The 20270-nt window shown below is 37.1% G+C and overlaps 1 pseudogene; it reads left to right on the top strand.

Moving 5' to 3' along the window:
• The first annotated feature begins 18237 nt into the window (after positions 1–18237).
• Positions 18238–18547, top strand: Tmem258-ps5 (transmembrane protein 258, pseudogene 5; annotated as a pseudogene).
• Positions 18548–20270: the final 1723 nt, after the last annotated feature.

Genomic DNA, 20270 nt, shown 5'->3' with positions numbered 1-20270 from the left:
CCTATTTTCTCTGGATGCTCATGCAAAATTGCTCTGAAGCAAAATTTACTGCAGTCGAGGGATTGATTGTGCAGGTGAATGCTCTTTCTTCTCCTTGTGCTGTATAATGGGAATTTGTTTCAATTGTTGTCCCTGATGGAGGCTGTGCCAGATGTGCTCCAGAGAGATCATAAGACAGAGGAGGTTCCTGGGGATTAATTTCTGCTTCCATGGAAACTATCCCAGTGTGCCCTAGTTTCAAATGACTTCCTGCAGGCAGACACCTGGAGACACCTGCTCAAAGCAACAGGTTTCCCAGGACTGAAGAAACTCACAAAACAACAAAAGTGTTCAATGTAATCACCTCCTGAATTAAACATACTATTTTCAAATTGTAGGAAATTATGTATGTGAATTATGGCTAACTACGTGTTTTTGACTTGTTCCTTTAATTGGTTATTAGTAGTTGGAATTCAGCAGCAATCCTTCGTACAGATAAAAATGTATATTTTGCTAATACTTAATAGTTATCCCCTGGGTTTCTTGAAAAGTAATGTGACAAACACTGACCTTACTAAAAGGATAAACTAGTAGTGTATAGAATGTGATTCCAGTCACTGAGAAGTTTAGATGAATAAATGACTCACAGAATAGTATTCTAAAATAATTGGGATGTGAAATTGTATTTGTGATGTGTGAATAGTGGTATTAAGAAGACATATTATACCTAAATAAGGAGATTAAAAAGCCATGATGCTTCTTTACAATAGGTCAGTAGCCTAAACACCAGGACAATAAAAATGCAAGTTTAATGTGAAGGAGATGTATGAATTCATTTGTGAACAAAGGTAGAACGTAAAAAGTCAATAACGTTTACGTAGCCAGAAGTTCATAGAGTAAACTCAGCTACACCCTGAAAACACGTTGATGGGGAGGCTGCCATGATCATAATCTGTTCCAATGCTTGCATGTATTGAATAAGAGTTGGTGACAAGCATAGCGTCTGACCTAAGTCCTTGTTCCAAGTTTTATATCTTAACACAACCTAGCTTACACATAATGAGTTACTGTCCAATTTGATCCACACAGAAATGTCTTATTTCAAAAAAAAGGAAAAGTGAGACAAAAGGTTAAACATCCTACCTGTGGAGGAAAGTAAACAAACCTACCACTGATAAATTCAAATAAGTTCTCAGTAAATTATATTTATGGATTTAAACTATTACAATTAATCATATTATCAGAGATTTATTTATTTATTTTTGAGACTATAATATAATTATACCTTTTCTATTTTTCTTCCTCCTAAACCCTCCTGTATACCCCTTGATGTCCTTCAATAACACACACACACACACACACACACACACACACACATTCTTAAATAGATTAATAAAAACTGCTTAGACCTGTATATTAATATTACCTATGATAAGTATGTTTTCATGGTTTTGTGTAATCAATTAGTGTCTTTTTCCCCTGGTGAAGATTATTTCTCCCACTGCAACCTTTAGTTGTTTGAAATCCTTTGAGGCTCAAGGGCTTTCCCCTGTCAATATCAGCAAGTCTGTTGGTGTCCACCAGCAGTTCAAAGAAAAAAAAGGGAAACAACGTTTTTGCATGACACTTTCAGGTCGCAAACATGGAAGCAAAACTGAAAGCAGAAGATTGCTAAGAATGTGGTGAAAGACTAGACATGCTGAAGACTCAGAAAAAAGATAATGAGTACTAAGATATATGATATTAAATGTTAATAGAATATATATCAAATCAACATAATGAAATATTAGCTTTGTTGGACAGGTATCAACTAAGATCACTCATTCTACCAGATCCCTGTGGCTTTATACATTGACATGCCCAGTGTTTCACCCGAATTGAAGATGCCTCTGTCCATAGTGAGGGCTTTTGTTTATAAAGTGAAAAGAGCAAGGAAGTAGACACAGAGACCTGGGATCCACCATACAGTTCCTAACTCAATCATCGGTGTGAACAAGTAGACAGGGAAATTAGGGATACAAGGCCAGCATGAAGGAAGTTCAAAGTAACCCAAGCTGCTTCACCTTACAAAGCTGATACAGGGCAAAAAGTCATGTAACAAACTTGGGGAAAATTCAGGATGACTGAGAGGTTAAAATGGGGGTGATGGTTTTCCTTGATCCCAGTGATCACGCATCACATATGCAAGCATAAGCCTTTCTTGCTTTGTGTTAGCTTCAGTCCCTGCTCAAAGGAGAGCAAACTATTTAAATTATAATTTTTGTCACCACAGTATCTGTGCTATTTGTTCATAAACGAGCATACAGGAGCAATGCTAGCCTACTCACAATCCCTTTTAAACCATTCTCAGCTCAGCTACTTTCATCACCAATATTAATAAACACTTGCCTTGTATTGATTGCCTCAGAATGCAACTGTAAGGCTTAGTAAAAAAACTGAATTTTGAATCTGTAGACGTGTCATTTAAAGAAATTTGTTGACATTTGCAGAAGGTTTCAAACCAATCTTTTCATAGAATAGGTAGAAAATGGTCGACAGAATGAATATAAATACAACTTGATTATTCTCATTTTTTATTCATTTTTGATTTACCGTACTCTTAACTTACATATTTATTCTGTCTGAAAGACAGCTACTCTTTATGATGCCATACTTTAATCAACAATCAGCTTTGTCACTGTGACCGTCCATTCAAACTTTATTTTAGACTTTAACATTCATCACTCTAACATATTTGATTAATTGATTCATTAAAGAAGGATGCAAACACATTTCAAAACTCAGTTGCCCTATACTACATTGTATGGAAAATATGAAATGAAAATCAAAAGTTCTTTCTGTTTTGGTTCTATGAATGGAAATAGATAGATAAGAGATACTCCGGCAGATGGTAAGATGGTAGTTGATCTTCTGATTGAAAGACTAACAGAATTCATTCCTCAGTATCCAAAGCTTTGGCGCTGGTCGCCTCTCTCTCTCTCTCTCTCTCTCTCTCTCTCTCTCTCTCTCTCTCTCTCTCTCTCCCTCCCTCCCTCCCTCCCTCCCTCCCTCTCTCTCTCTCTCTCTCTCTCTCTCTCTCTCTCTCTCTCTCTCTCTCTCTTATTTTTGGATATTTTATTTATTTAGGTTTCAATTATTATCCCCTTTCCCGCCTTCCTCTCTGTACACACCCTCTCCCATCCGCCCTCCCCCTGCTTCCACAAAGGTTCTCCATCTGCTACATACCCACTCCTGCAAACTTGCCTTGGCATTCCCTGCACTGGAATATCGAGCCTTCACAGAACCAAGGACCTCTCCTCCCACTGATGTCCAACAAGCCCATCCTCTGCTACATACGTGGATGGAGCCATGGGTCCTTATACGGACCTTATGGTTAAGGGTTTAGTTCATGGGAGCTGTGGGGTCTCATATTGGTTGATATTGTTGTTCTTCCTAAGACTTGCAAACCCCTTCAACTTCAGTATTTTCTCTATCTCCCTAAATGGAATCCCAGTGCTCAGTTCAATGGTTGGCTGCAAGCAACTGCCTCTGTATTTGTCAGGTTCTGAAAGAAACTCTCAGTAGACAGCTATGTTAGGCTCCTGTCAGCAGGATTTCTTGGCATCTGCAATAATGTCTAGGATTGGTGTGTGTATATGGGATGGATCACCAGATGGGGCAGTCTCTGGATGGCCTTTCCTTCAGTCTCTGCTTCAAACATTGTATCCATATTTCCTCCCTTGAGTATTTAGTTCCTCCTTTTAACAAGGAATCATACACATTCCTTCTTGAGCTTCATGTGATCTATGAATTGTATCTTGGGTATTCCAAGCTTTTGGGCTATTATTCATTTATCAATGAGTGCATACCATGCGTGTTCTTTCATGATTGAGTTACCTGACAGAGGATATTTTCTAGTTCCACCCATTTGTCTAAGAATTTCATGAAGTCATGTTTTTCCCTCTGTGACATAAATCATATTTTAAATAAGGCTAATATTAACATAGTGGAACATGTGTCCCTATTATACTTTGGAGCATCTTTTAGGTATATGCCCAGGAGTGGTATAGCTGGGTCCTCAATATGTCTAAATTTCTGAAGAACTGCAAGACTGATTTCCACAGTGGTTGTAACAACATGCAATCCTACCAACAATGGAGGAGTGTTCCTCCTTCTCCACATCCTCGCCAGCATCTGCTGCCACCTGAGTTTCTGATCTTAGCCATTCTGACTAGTGTGAGGTGGAATTTCACAGTTGTTTTTACTAGCATTTCCCTGATGACTAAGGATGTTGAACATTTCTTTAGGTGCTTTTCAGACATTCAGTATTCTTCAGTTGAGAATTCCTTGTTTAGCTCCGTACCCCATTTTTAATAGGGTTATTTGATTTCCTGGAATCTAACTTCTTGGGTTCTTTGAATATATTGGATATTAGCCCTCTATCAGATGTAGAATTGGTAAAGATCTTTTCCCAATCTGTTAGTGGCTATTTTGTCCTATTGAGAGTGTCCTTTTCATTACAGAAGCTTTGCAATTGTATGAAGTCGATTCTTGACCTTAGAGCATAAGCCATTGGTGTTCTGTTCAGGAAATTTCTCCCAGTGCTCATGTGTTCGAGGCTCTTCCCCACATTTTCTTCTATTAGTTTGAGTGTTTCTGGTTTTATATGGATGTCCTTGATCCACTTGGACTTGAACTTTGTACAGGGGAATTAAAATGGATTAATTTGCATTCTTCTAAATGCTGACCTTCTGTAGAACCAGCACCATTTGTTGAAAATGCTATCTTTTTTTTCTCCACTGGATGGTTTTAATTCCTTTGTCAAAGATCAAGTGACCATAGGCATGTGAGTTGATTTCTGGGTCCTCAATTCTATTCCCTTGATCTACCTTACTGTCTCTGTACCAATACCATGCAGTTTTTTTTTTGTTTTTGTTTTTTATCACTATTGCTCTGTATTATAGCTGGAGGTCAGGGAAAGTGATTCCCCCAGAAGTTCTTTTATTGTTAAGGATAGTTTTTGCTATCCTAAGTCATTCGTTATTTCAAATTAATTTGCAAATTGCTCTTTCTAACTCTATAAAGAATTGAGTTGGAATTTTGATGGGGATTGCATTAAATCTGTAGATTGAATCTTGTAGATTTTGGCAAGATGGCCATTTTTACTATATTAATCCTGCCAATCCATGAGCATGGGAAGTCTTTCCATCTTCTGAGATCTTCTTCAATTTTTTTCTTCAGAGGCTTGAAGTTCTTGTCATACAGATCTTTCACTTGCTTGGTTAGAGTCACACAAAGGTATTTTATATTGTTTGTGATGTGTGTCATTTCCCTGATTTCTCTCTCAGCCTTTTTATCCTTTGAGTAGAGGAAGGCTACTGATTTGTTTATTTCCTCTATTAATTTTCACATATATAGTATAAAATGAGTTTGATTTTCAAATAACATTGGATCCAACATTGTGTATTTATTCTTAAAATATTTTTTCTCATCTGTATTTAATATGTTATGATATTAGTCATATCTGTAAGGAAGAGGCAAATGTTGTTATAACACACTTGAATTTCAAAGTACACATGTTTTAATGAGAACCATTGAACCTAGCACTTCATTGGGAATACATAGATTTAGACACTCACATTTTCATATACGATTTATATATTTATTAGCACTGCATAGGTGTTAAAATATTGCAAGTATTTAGCAGAGAAATGCACACAGACTAGGACTGTTGAAACCTAGAGCCTTTGGTTTCTTCTGCATTATGAATTGGTTTACACTGCATTAGGAATTTTGTACATCTAACTTGTAAGAGGCTAAGTTTCCATTGTCACTCTGCTAGGCATTTAAATGGAGGATTTTGACACTCGCTGGAGGCATGTGCTAGGGTAGGACCGTCTTGATTGAATGCTAATGAATAATTTTGTTGCGAAACTTTTGTCAGAATAGAATGGTTTGAAAAGACACATACTGCTAAACTGTTTTACCAAGAACAGGTTATCATTCTCATAGTGTCTCTTCATACAATAACTCATTTGTACATTTTCTCCTGATTTTTAAGTGAAATTAAGAATTCTAGAAGATGCTATCATCTGAACGAGCATACTGCCTTGTAAGAAACCACGGGTTCTGGGATTTACCAGCATGTTCAGTAAATAGCGATATTGAGGTAGACACCATAATAAACATAATTTTAAAATAAAATTAAAGATTATATTTTTACTATTATAACATGTTTAAAAAGGAGATGATCTTTGTTAATGATATTCTCAGGCCTAATGAGATGAGTGATGATGAGATTTACAATAGCACGCTGATAAGACTTATAATACAAGGAGTGAATGGTTAAGGTAACGTTATTAAACACAGGAATAGTGCATCAATTTGAACTTTGAATTTTCTATATAGATATTATTAAACCATTAGTGTTAGAGTAAATCTTATTCAACATTATTACCGAAAAAATCAGATCAGAATTTTCAATTGTATATTTAGGTATATTGCTTTAAATTAAGATTTATTTACAATATAACACAAAAGGAATTGTACACATGAAATCTGAATGAGATTAGTATCACAGAGATGTGTGCCATAGCTGCTCTGTTCACAAAAGCCAATAAATAAGAACAGAGAGATGTCCTTCAACTGACAAATGGAAAACTAAAATGGGGAACATTTTCATCATGAAATATTATTCAGTCATTGAAGAAAAATATAAAATTCAAAGAGAAATGGATGGAGATTGAAGTTTCATCCCATGTGAAATAGCCCTGACCCAGAAAATATTTCATGATATCTCTGCTCTGTTGATATTAGCCCTGAGTTTTCAGTTATGTGTGCTTTATTCGGAATACCCATAAAAGTCAGGAATGTAGCAAATGCCATGGAGGAAAGTCACACACATGTACACACACAGAGGGAGAGGGAGAGAGGAGAGAAAGAGAAAGAGAGAGAGAGAGAGACAGAGAGAGAGAGAGAGAGAGAGAGAGAGAGAGAGAGAGAGAGAGAGAGAAACCCTGTTGCCTAAGACACCACATATTAGAATCATAAGACATGCATTTATCTAGCAGATAGTAACCTGGAATCTTTCTCCCTTTTGGCTAGTCTCTTTGTGTGAATTATCTGGTTGTTTGTGTATTAATTCTAATGTAGTACTAGTAGAAACTTCTCTGATGTGGGTTGAATGATGAAATGATATTTACATATAGAAATAAGCCATTAGGAGTCATTTGATTACTGTACTTTTTAGTGGTGGTGTTTATTTTTAGCTTAAGGATAAAAATAGGATCACCCCTAGAGCCCATGACCCATCTAGTCTCATGCCAGTAGACACTTTCATAGTGTTATATATTGGTTACATATCAAGGAATAGGTCTTCAAGCAAAGTGACTGATCGTTCCTATAACATTTGTGCAACTATTATATCAGAATATCTTATAAGGTGTAGGTCAGATGTATCTAACTAGACAATATTGGGGATTACTTTTCATCTCTGATAATGTACAAATGCATTGCCAAACCTTGGACACTGGTAGGTAAGAGTCAAGCTTCTAGTTAGTGACCAGATTGATGCCTCCATGTTTGATGGCATACTTAAGTATGGACTTACCATTGGCATATTTAAGGCAATAAAAAGCATTTGCAATAACCTGAAATATTGAGGGTACCTATGGGACCCTTATGACCAATAATACAAGGATGTATAGCTTATTTCTTTATATCACATATTACATTTAATCTCCCTTAGAAGATCCCTTTTCTACCCCTGAGGTTACATAACCTCTATTCTTCTCATATAAACACACTTATGAAGGTTACAGCTAACATTCATGTGTAAGAGAAAACAAGAATATTTGCATCTTGAGGTCGAGGTTCTTCAATCATGCTGCCTGTCAGCTTCATAATTTCACTTTTCTTAACAGCTTAACAATAAATTGCGTAATTGAAACATACTTTCATTATGCACTTATCAGTTGATGGGAGTCTAGACTGTTTCAAACTTCAGGCTATTGTGAGTATAACATAAATGAACAAGCATGTGTTAGTATCCCTTTAGTAGGATGGAAATATTTGGGTGCATACTCAATAGTGGATTGGTGGTAGAATTAATTGTTGCATTTTGAAGAACCTCCATACTAACTTCCATAGTGACCAATATGTAATACCACCACTAACGTGTTTTCTTCCTCCATATCCTTTTCAGTATCTATTGTCATTTTCTTTATTGACCTTGGACATTTTAAACAGGGAAAGATGAAAGCCAAATAAGAATCAAATAAATGTTAACATAAAAATATGTAAGGATTTTCAAAAGACAATATAAACCAAATAATACAAAATATATGAAATTTTACTCATCTTATGAATAATTGTATGATTAAATTATTCTCCTTTTTAAATTTAAAAAATCCAAAATAACTAAATTATGTCATATAAATTATCCTGTATTTTATTCTTAGCCAGTTGTGTAATTCTTAATGATATTTCTGGAGATTATGAGAGAGTTCAAAATGTCGTCTAATATTTGATCTGGTCTCAGTATAGATGTGCCTGTGATCTGTCACACATTCGTAACAACAGCAACCCAATCACAGACTTTTACTTCACAGAGTGTCTAAGTGACCACGTTTAAATTGTGCAAGGTGGTTATTGTGCAGATTCATTCAGTGGTAAAGCAAGCACATTATCTTTCTTGGCAGCAGAAAGCAAATTGGAAGAGATCCAACTCCCTGCAGGAAACAATAACTTTCTTCCATTGCCTGTCCATTTCTTTTTTTTTATTTTATTTTATTTTTTTTATTAACTTGAGTATTTCTTATATACATTTCGAGTGTTATTCCCTTTCCCGGTTTCCGGGCAAACATCCCCCTCCCCCCTCCCCTTCCTTATGGGTGTTCCCTTCCCAACCCTCCCCCCATTGCCGCCCTCCCCCCAACAATCACGTTCACTGGGGGTTCAGTCTTAGCAGGACCCAGGGCTTCCCCTTCCACTGGTGCTCTTACTAGGATATTCATTGCTACCTATGAGGTCAGAGTCCAGGGTCAGTCCATGTATAGTCTTTAGGTAGTGGCTTAGTCCCTAGAAGCTCTGGTTGCTTGACATTGTTGTATATATGGGGTCTCGAGCTCCTTCAAGCTCTTCCAGTTCTTTCTCTGATTCCTTCAATGGGGGTCCTATTCTCAGTTCAGTGGTTTGCTGCTGGCATTCGCCTCTGTGTTGGCTGTATTCTGGCTGTGTCTCTCAGGAGCCTGTCCATTTCATACTCATTTTATAGTGTTTCATGTGCCTAGCTAACACAAAGAATGCTGCAATCATCCTGCTTCCTTCCTCTTTGGACACACACCATATATGCTCCCTTCATTAACAACTCCTTGTGAGCATTATTATCCCCATATTCCTCAGTAGGTCCACACCTGTTTATATATTAAGAATTTAAAGAATTTGGTATAAGGATGGACAATATGTCACAAAGAAAAGTCCGAATGCCTAGCATAAAACTGATGCACAAACACTCCAAACCCTTGTGGCAAATAGGTTTTGTGATTTTTTTTCTAATTTTTCATTGTGCTGATGATATGGGATGGCTCTATTGGTGGATGGTGTTTGAAAATAAATTTCCGATTTTGCACTCCATCTCTTTCTAGGTTTAAGTTACTGAAACACAGCGTGTCATCCTTTGAGATGACTTTATCATGGATACAATCACATACCATTTGATATTTTACACACAGATAGACAATAGAGAAATAGAGGTAAAAATAGTGTTATGGATATATAAAGAACTTCTTCTGTGACATAGCAATGACTTTAGGTCTGTCCTCGATAAATATTCCCCATTATCTAGTTCTGAAACAAGCCAGTTATTCATGACTGCAGGGACCATAATCAATTTTTGTACTTGAAATTTAGATGTGATGAAACTGTATTTATTTTAAAAGAAGATATTGCGAAGGCATTTACAAAATTATCTTTCGGAAGCTTTGTGAGTAATCTTACATCAGGGAAGTTAAGTTTTGTTGTTCTTCTTCACTTTTGTTTTGTTTTTTTTTGTTTGTTTGTTTTTTTCACTTTCCCATAATTTCAATCAATACTCTTAACCATACCATGAGAGCTGTCTAACTTGTTATTCTTGACATCCTGGATAAAGTTTTGTCTACTCTCCATAGTCATGTGAAAGAATAATCTCCATTAAGAAACGGCATGGATCAGATTGGCCTGTGTGTTTGTCCTTGAGGGATTTTCTCTTTATTATTTAAAGTTAGAGGATCCAAGTCACGAAGGGCAGCACACTCACTAGGTAGGTAGCCCATATAAGAAAGTAAGTCGAGCATGAGCCTGTGAGAAAATGAAACATCATACAGAGCAGAGAGCAAGCCAGCAAGCAATGTTCCTCCACAGTTTATGACCCAAGTTCCTCGTCTGGTTTCGCTCAATGCTGGACTGTAAGCTGGAATGTGGCCTTAATCGTTTACATTGCTTTTGGTGCAATTGTTTGAACACAATAATAAAAATAAAGAAGAACACATGGGTTCACATTCACAGCAACAAGCACACAGACCACACAGGCTTGCTTTGTTGATCAAATCACATCTAGTTACTGCAGAATATGCCAGCATTGGTTTGTTTCAATAACGTAGAAAAAACCATTAAAGGGGTTGGGGATTTAGCTCAGCGGTAGAGCGCTTGCCTACGGAGCGCAAGGCCCTGGGTTCGGTCCCCAGCCCCGGAAAAAAAAAAGAAAAAAAAAAGAAGAAGAAACAATTAAGGCCATGATAGGGCATTAAAATGTGTTAGAGATTGATAACTAGCTCTTGTGAGCAATTGTGAATTAAATCCACAGTGCAATCATATGATACGTGCAACGCTACCTTCATTTAACAGTTACAGAACAGAGATTCCAATATTCAATATCCACTTACAGCGGTGGCTGTAATAGATGAGACTTTAGGTCTACTTGATTCTACCAGGCTTACCCCTCAGTAGCTGCTTAACCATTACCTTCTGTCACTTAGTAAGTCATATAATGAGTAAGTCACTCATCTTAGTGCTTTAATAAATGCCCCTCAGAATTATGACTACAATAAAAGGTATTAGGTAACCATTAAACCTACATTTAAATATCATATCAAATTCCTAATACAAAATCAGTCAAAATTCCTTCCAACATTACTTGTTTGATAGCAGCCTTGTGCCAACTATTTCTGTCTCTTGCAGTCTATACATGTTTGAGGATGAAGGTGTTGTGAACTGGACCCCCCAAATTAACCATGAAACAGACGTGGATCCTGGATTCTTTTCATTAACTAATTCATTTATTTACTTTATGTCCTGAGAGCAGCTTCCCCTCTTTCTCTATTCCCAGTCCCTCCCTTTCACCTCACTTCAGCCCATCCCTTCCTCCTTTTTCACTCACCAGGGGAGGCCTCCCAAGAATATCAACTCCTGTTGCCAAATCAAGTTGCAGTAGGACTAGATTCATCTTCTATTGAGGGTTGACAAGGCAGCCCAGTTAGGGAAATGGGATCCAAAGGTAAGGCAACAATGTAAGAAATAATCCTTGCTTCTGCAGTTAGGACTTCAACATGAAGGTCAAGTTACACATCTGTTACATATATGTAGGGGGCCTATCCGATGCATGCTATCTTGTTGGTGGTTCAGTATCTCTGAGTTCTTATGGGCCCTGGTTAATCAATTATGTCTTTCTTGTGGTGTCGTTGAACTCCCTAGCTCCTATCCTTCCTTTCCACCTAACATAGGGATCTCTAATCTCCACCTTCTGTTTGGGTCTCAGCATACATTTCCATTAGCTGCCAGGTAAAGCCTCTCAGATAACATGCATGCTAGGATCCAGCCTGCAAATGCAGCAGAATATCATTAATAGTCTCAGTGGTGGGCTGTCACCAACGGGATGGGCCCCATGTTGGACCAGTCATTGGATGGCCATGCCCTCAAACTCTGCTCACTCTTTACTCCTGTGAATCTTATAGTCAGGGAAAGTATAGGTGGAAGGTTTGGTGGCTGAGTTGGTGTCCCTATCCTCCCATTGGATGTCATGCCTGGTGTTTAGGAGGTTGCCTTCCAGGTTCCATATCCCCTATTGTTTGGAGTCAGAGTTAGAGTCAACCTCACAGGGAATCTCTATGTTGATAAATGCATGTTCACTACCGGAAACTGAAATTTTCTTGTGAAGTGAGAAGAGAGGATAAAGGAAGTTTGAAATGGAGAATTTATTCAACCAATAGCAAATGAAAATGTACATTTCTCCAAAGTAGTCTTATTGGAGAAACAAAATATCCTTAAGAGTAGATTACATATGCAGCCACAAGTGGACAACAGAAAATAAACACAATGTCCTTATTGGAGGTTCCGTATTTTAAAATATCATCTTAGGGATTTTCTTTATTTTTATTTTCATTTTATTTTCTGCTAGTTTTTTGTTCGGTTTTGTTGTGGTTGTTGTTGTTTAAGGTTTTTGTTTTATGTTTTTCACTGTTTTTGTTTAGTTCTTTTAAACAAATATTTCCAAATTTGCTGTTGGAAACTTGGGGTGAATTTTTCTTCATCTTAGGAATTTAAGCTTTAATAAATGACTGTGGTGAGAGCGACACCAAGTTTCTTCTCAGAAGGGTAATTCCAGTCCTTTGAGTTATGTTACTATGGAATTTTTATTTATAGATCAGAGATAGAGAACTGATTACTGTGATTTTCTTGTAAGATTCCATAATTGTTTTGAAAATTTTCTGGAATACAAAAATGAATGACAGAGGGTAATTTGTCTTCACCTAACTGCAAGGTTTTGATTTAAACTTCAGTAACAAAAGAGATTCTGTTAGGAATAAATACAGCCCTAGTCAACTGAAGATATTTGAAAACATGTATATTCATTTTTATTTATTCTTTACTTATACACTTTACATCTCATGTACTGCCCCCCTTCTGGTAACCCCCTCTCACAATCCTTCCTCCCTCCCATTTCCTTCTCCTCTGTCCAAGTCAGGGCCACCTGGGTATCTCCTCACTCTGGTACCTTTGCAAGGAGAGATGCTTCCTCTTCCAATGAGGACAGACAGGCAGTCAAACTAGAACATATTCCACATTTAGACAATAGCTTTTGGGAGAGCCCCACTCCAGTTGTTCAGGGTCCACATGAACACCAAACTGCACATTTGCTATATGTGTGCAGGGAGGCCTAGGTCCAGGTCATGTATTTCTACATAAATCAAACTGTTAGGGAAATATCACAGTAAAGCATTTATTGTTTTAGAGGAAGCAGTTTCCTAGACTTTCTCAATTAATCATTTTCATTGTGTTTACTTTCAATTTTTGTACAATAGTGATGGAAATTTCTTTTATGTTGCTTAAGCCATTATCTTCCTTTATAGTCTATTCATATTTAAACTCATGATTCTACCATTTTTCTATTTTCTCCACCTAAGTACTGGCTTTAGAAGCATGAGCCAGCATACCATAAGTCAGTAACTGAACATTTGTTTGTTCAATGATGGAACAAACATTTTTCTTAGTTCAGTTTTTCTCTCCTTACATTTTTCTTAGTTAACATTTGCCACATTGTCTTTTCCTTTGCATTCTTTCTCTGTCTCTTGTTTTTAATTTCTTCTTATTAACTAATTATTTTATTTATTCATATCCAAAACGATGCTCCCTCTCAATGTCCCCTTGTAGAGGTCTCTCCATCCCACTCTCCTTTGCCTCTCTGAGGGTGCACACACCCCCAGTTATCTCTCTCCCCTTCTTGGGCATCAAATCTAGACAGACAGGATTAAGCACATCCTCCCCCTGAGGCCAGACAAACAGCACATGTTCCAGAGCCTCAGACCAGCCCTTGTATACTCTTAGGTTATTGGCCAGTTTCTGGGAGCACGCAGGGTTCAAAATTAGTGGACATTGTTGGTTTTCCTAGTTGCAATTCCCTTCAGTCCCTTCAGTCCTTCCCCTAACTCAGCCATAGGAGTCCCTGACCTCATAGAACTTCTCAGAGGACAGCCATGCTAGACTCCTGTAGGCAAGCACAACATGACATCAGTAATAGCTTGAGGGTTTCATACCTGCCAATGGTTGGGTTCCTAGGTTGGGCCAGTCACTGGTTGGCCATTCCTTCAGTCTCTGCTCCATTATTTTCCGGACATTTCGTTCACATAGGAACAATTTGTGGTAAAAAATTATGAAGGTGCTTTGGTGTCCATTTCTCTCCGCTGGAGGCCCTAACTACTGGATGTGGTCTCTCATTTTCCATAATGCCACTGTTGGGCATTTTGTCCAAGGTCACCCACATTGAGTCCTTGGAGCCTTTCCAATTCTGGTCTCTGGGACATTCTAGAAGACTCCTCACCACTACACAGCTGCTGCATATTTCCATTTATTCTCTAGGCTTTCTACTCTTTTTCTGTCCCCTGCCTCTATAGCTGATCCTGTCATACCTTTTGTCCTCCCTTTTCCCATTCCCATCTAGGTCCCTCCCTTCATCTGCCTCCTATTATTACTTTTATCCCTCGTTTAAGTGGGGTTGAAGCATCCTCACTTAAGATTTTCTTCTTGTTTAATTTCTAAGGGTCTGTTGGGTATATCATGGGCCGTGGGTATTCTGTAATTTTTTGGCTAATATCAACTTATCAGTGAGAACATACCATGCATATTTTTTGGGTCTCACTACCTCAATGAGTATAATATTTTCTAGTTCCACCCATTTGTCTGCACAATCCATGATGCCTGTGTTTTTAATAGCTGAATATGATTCTATTGAATAAATAAACTACAATTTCTGTATTCATACTTCAAATGAGGAATATGTGGATTGTGTTCAGTTTCTGGCTGTTATGAATAATATGATATGAGCATATTAGGGTGATGGAGCATCTATTGACTACATGCCTAGCAGCAGTATAGCTGGGAAGGAGTAGAACTATTTCCAATTTTCTAAGGAACCACCACATTAATTTCCAGAGTGATTGTACCAGTTTGCAATGCTACCAGCTATGGAGGAGTGCTCCTCTTTCCCCATACCTTCTCCAGCATCTTCTGAAGCCTGAGTTTTCTTTGTTTTTTGTTGTTGTTGTTGTTGTTTGTTTGTTTATTTGTTTGTTTTTTAATCTTAGCCATTTTGATTGGTGTAAAGTAGAATCTCAAGGTCATTTTTATTTGCATTTCCCTGATGAGTGAGGATGCTGAACATTTATTTAAGTGTTTCTTGGACAATTTCGATTCCTCTGTTAAGGATTCTGTTTAACTTTGTAACCCATTTTTTTTTTGGTGCTTTAAAGTTTTATTTGATGTATTCTTTTTTACTTTTATTGGATTTTTTAAATTTACATTTCAAATGTAATCAATCCCCTTTCTTGGTTTCACCTCCAGAAAACTGCTATCCCTCCTTCCACACACTGCTTGGTTTTTGGAGTCTAACTTCTTTAGTTCTTTGTTTATTTTTGATATTAGTCCTCTATCAGATGTTACGTTACTGAAGAACTTTTCCTAATCTGTAGGTTGCCTTTTTGTCTTATTGAATGTCCTTTGATTTACAGAAGCTTTTTGGTTCAAGAAGTCCCATTCACCTATTGTTGATCTTAGAGCCTGAGCAACTGGTTCTCTGTTCGGTAAATTTTCCACATACCAATAACTTTGAGGGTATTTTGCAGTTATTCTTCTGTTAAATTCAGTTGTTTTTGTTGTTGTTGCAGTTGTTGTTGTTGTTGTTGTTGCTGCTGCTGCTGCTGCTGCTGTTGTTGTTGTTGTTGTTGTTGTTGTTGTTATTGTTGTTGTTGAGATATTGTCAGACTTGGGCTTGTCTTTGTGCAGTGTAATGAATATGGACCAATTTGCAGATTTCTACAATGGCTAACCCCATTTAGGCTAGCCCCATTTGTTGAAGATGCTTTCCTTTTTCCATTACATGGTTTTTGACTTCTTTGTCTGTAGGTATGGGGGTTTATTTCTGGATGTCCATTTCTATTTCATCTATCAATGTGTCTGTCTCTGTATCAATACCCTGCAGTTTTTTTATCACTTTTTGCTGTGCATTACTGCTTGAGGTCAGGGATGGTGATTTCTTCAGAAGTTCTTTTATTGTTCAGAAAGGTTTTGGTTATCTTGGGTTTTGTTTTTCCATATGAAATTGAAAATTGCTTTTCCATGTCTCTGAAAAGTTGTTTTGCAATTTTGATGGGAATTACATTGAATATGTAGATTGCCTTTGGTAAGATGTCCATTTTCACTATCTTAATCCAACTGATACAACATCTTTCTATCTTATGAAGACTTCTTTAATTTCTTTCTTCAGGGCCTTAAAGTTCTTGTTATATAGACCTTTCCCTCACTTGATTAGATTTAGATCAAGATATTTTATATTATTTGTGGCTATTTTGCCTGGCATTGTTTGCTTTGCTTCTTTCTCATTCGGTTTATCATTTGTATAAAGGAAACCTACTGATTTGTTTGAGTTAATTTTTTGCCTAGCCACATTGCTGAAGTTGTTCAGCAGCTGTAGTTCTCTACTAGACTTTTGGGGGTTGCTTATGTATGCTATCATATCATCTTCTAACAGTGATGCCCTGACTTCTTCATTTCGAATTTGTACCCCCTTGTTCTCCTTCAGTTTTCTTCAGTTTTCAAGTACTTTATTGGATAGGGATAGAGTTGGCATCATTGACTTGTCCCTGATTTTAGGGGTGTTAGCTCAAGTTTCTCTCCATTTAATTGAATGTTGGCATTGGCTCATTGTATATTGCTTTTATTATGTGTCTTGAATTCCTAATCTCTCCAAGACTTTTAATAAGGAGAGGTGTTTGATTTTTTCAAAAGCATTTTCACCATCTCGTGAGATGATCATGGGATTTTTTTGTTTGTTTATATATTGGATCTCATTGATGAATTTTCATATATGGAACTATCTTTCATCCCTGGGATGAACACCTACTTGATTTTGGTGAATGATGTTTTTGACCTGTAAGTTGGTTTGGGAGATTTTAATGAGTACCTTTGCATCAATAATCATAAGAAAAATTGGTCTCAAATTCTCTTTCTTTGTTGAGTCTTTGGGTGGCTTAGGTATCAGAGTAACTGTGACCCCATAGAATAAATTAGGTGATATTTCTTTTGTATCTATTTTGTGGAACAGTTTGAGGAGTATTGATACTTGCTGTTCTTTGAAGATCTTTCTTAATTCTGCAGTAAAACCATCTGGCTCTGAACTTCTTGTTTGGAAGGTTTTTGATGACTGCTACTGCTTCTTCAAAGGGAGCGTTTAGATAGTTTATCAAATGTTGACTTAAATTGTTAATTGATATTTGCCTAGAAAATTATCCATTTGTCTAGATTTTCAAGTTTTGTTAAGTATAGGCATTTGCAATAAGACCTGATGATTTTTTGAAATGACTCAGTTTCTGTTGTTATGTCTCTCTTTTCCATTTCTGTTTTGGTTAAGTTGTTAATTTTGGAATTCTGTCTCTGTGCCTTTTAGTTAGTTTTGCTAAGGGTTTGTTCATCTTGGTGATTTTCTCATAAAACCAGCCCTTGGTTTTGTCAATTCTTTTTATTGTATTCTTTGTTTCTAATTTGAGTTTGATTATTTCCTGTGGTCTACTCTTGATCCTGTTTACTTCTTTTTGTTCTAGCTTTCAATGGTGCTATTATTAGTATAGGATCTTTCTTTTGTAAGGCACTTAGTGCTATGAATATTCCTCAATACTACTTTGCTTGTGTCCCATAAGCTTAGATATGTTGCATCTTCGTTTTCACTAAATTCTAATAAGTCTTTAATTTCTTAATATCTTCAGTAAGCAAGTTATCAGTTTCCCTGGGCATGTGTGCTTTCTATTGCTTTTGATGTTATTGAAGTCCAGCCTTAGTTCATGCCAATATGATAAAATGCAAGGGATTATTTCAAACTTCTTGTATCTGTTGGGTCTTGTTCTGTATCCAAGTATATGGTCAATTGTGGAGAAGCTTCCAGGAATTGATTGTGAAGAAGTTATATTCTTTTGTTTTGGGGTGAATGTTCTGTAGGTATCTGTTAAATCCATTTGATTCAAACTTCTGTTTGTTTTACTGTATCTCTGTTTCCTTGTTTTTTTGGTCACTTGTTCACCGGTGAGAGTGTGCTTTAAAGTCTCCCACTATGACTGTGTGAGGTTCAATGAGTGTTTTCAGCTTTAGTAAAGTTTCTTTTATGAATTTTGGTGCCCTTGCATTAGGGCATAGATATTAAGAACTAAGTCTTTATCTTGGTGGATTTTCCTTAGATGAGTATGAAATATTCTTTGTTTCTCTTTTGAATACTTTTGGTTGAAAGTCTATTTTATTGGACATTAGAATGGCTACTCCATCCTGTGTAGGGCAAAGTGGAGCTCAACCCATGAGTAGGTATACCAGCCTAGTGAATCCAGCTGTCTTCCCTCAACTGACTGTGGTACTTCTGGCCATCATTATGTTCTTCACTGACTGGTTCTTCATTTAAGAGGTCACCTCTACCTAGTACACTTATGATACTTACAAAGAGCTCCTCATCTCCTTGGTGGCCTCACTCTTCATGGGCTTAAGAGTCCTCTTCCTCCTGCCCTGGATTGGCGTCTACATATGAGTCTCCAAGGGCACCCACCAGGCGGCTCACCAAGTCTCAGCTTTTGTAAATTAATTTTTTACCATTGCTACTTGTCCCACCTGCTGTTTATAATAACGGGAGATTATGACAACAAACAAACAAACAAACAAAAGAATGGCTACTCCATGTTGTTTCTTGCCACCTTTGTTTAAAAACATTTTTTTATAGTCTTTTACTCTGAGATAATATCTATCTTGACTGCTGACATGTTTATTGTGTGCAGCAGAATGATGGATCTTATACACATATCCAGTCTGTTAACCTGTGTCTTTTTAGTGGGAAATTGAATTCATTGATGTTACATAATATTAATGACCAGTGATTGCTAGTTCTTTTGATTTTGGTGTTAGAGATGGTATTACGTATGTGTCATTTTCTTTTTTGGGGAATTTGTCATAAGATGATTAATTTTGTGTGTTTTCTTGGATGTAGTTATACTCCTTATGTTGGAGTTTTCCTTTTAGTATCCTGTATAGGACTGGATTACTAGAAATATATTCTCTAAATTGAGTTTTGACATGGAATATCTTGGTTTCTCCATCTGTTGTGATTGATAAATTTACTGGTCTCAGGGTTTTCAAGACAGCCATCCAGGATTTTCTGACTTTCAGAATCTCTGTTGAGAAGTCATGTGTAATTCTATAGTTCTGCCTTCTTATGTTATTTTCCCATGCAGATTTTAATATTCTTTCTTTGTTCTCTATATTTACTGTTTTGATTATTCTATGGCCAGAGAATTTTCTTTTCTTGCCCAATATATTTAGTATTCTGTGAGCATCTAATAAGTTTATGGCCATCTCAGTCCTTATGTTAGAAAAGTTTTCTCCTATGATTTTGTTGAAAATGTTTTCTGATCCTTCAAACTTAGAGGAATCTTAACCCTCTTCAGTTCTTATTATTCTTAGGTTTGGTGTTTCCATAATGTCTCAAATTTCCAAGGTGCTTTGATTTAGGAATCTTTTACACTTGAGATTTTCCTTGATGGGTGTATCAATATGTTCTACTGTATATTCTATGCTGGAAATTCTCTCTTTGGTCTCTTGAATTCTGTTGGCGATGCTTTTGTTTGTAATTCCTGTTCCATTTCCTCGTTTTCCATCTCCAGGGTTGGCTCCATTTGTGCTTTCTTTATTATTTCTATTTCTAATTTTAGGTATTAAACCCCTTTGTTCAATTCCTTTACCTGTTTGAAAGTAAGTTCCTGTATTTCTTTAAGGGATTTAATTACTCCCTCTTTGAGTGTTTCTACCTATTAGCCTATGTTTTCCTGTATTTCTTTAAGGGAGTTATTTATATGGTCCTTAAAACCTCTATCTTCTACATGAGTTGAGATTTAAGGTCATAATATTGCTCTTCATGTGTGTTAGAGTATCCAGGACTTGGTATGGTAAGAGATCTGGGATCTAGTGGTGCCAATTTGCACTGGCTTCTGTTGATTATATTCTTGTGCTTGCCTTCTGCCATCTGGTTTTCTCTGGTGTTAACTGGCCTGGTTGTCTGTAGTTGGAGCAGGCCTCCTCCGATGCAGATTGACCTGTGTGTTCAAAGAAGCAGGTGGTGCTGTCTCTGGTTACAGCAGTCCTCATGTGCCCCTGGTTATAGCAGTCCTCCTGGGAGTCAGGCAGGACTGTGTGGTGGGGGAGACGTATGCACACTGGTGCAAATGGAGATGCAGACCTGAAGAGCAGTGGGCTCTGGGAAT

The sequence above is a fragment of the Rattus norvegicus genome, chromosome 11 (genome assembly GCF_021556685.1).
Source record: "Rattus norvegicus strain SHRSP/BbbUtx chromosome 11, alternate assembly SHRSP_T2T, whole genome shotgun sequence".
In the NCBI taxonomy this organism is placed as follows: Eukaryota; Metazoa; Chordata; class Mammalia; order Rodentia; family Muridae; genus Rattus; species Rattus norvegicus.
This window is presented reverse-complemented; position numbering and strand designations above follow the sequence as displayed.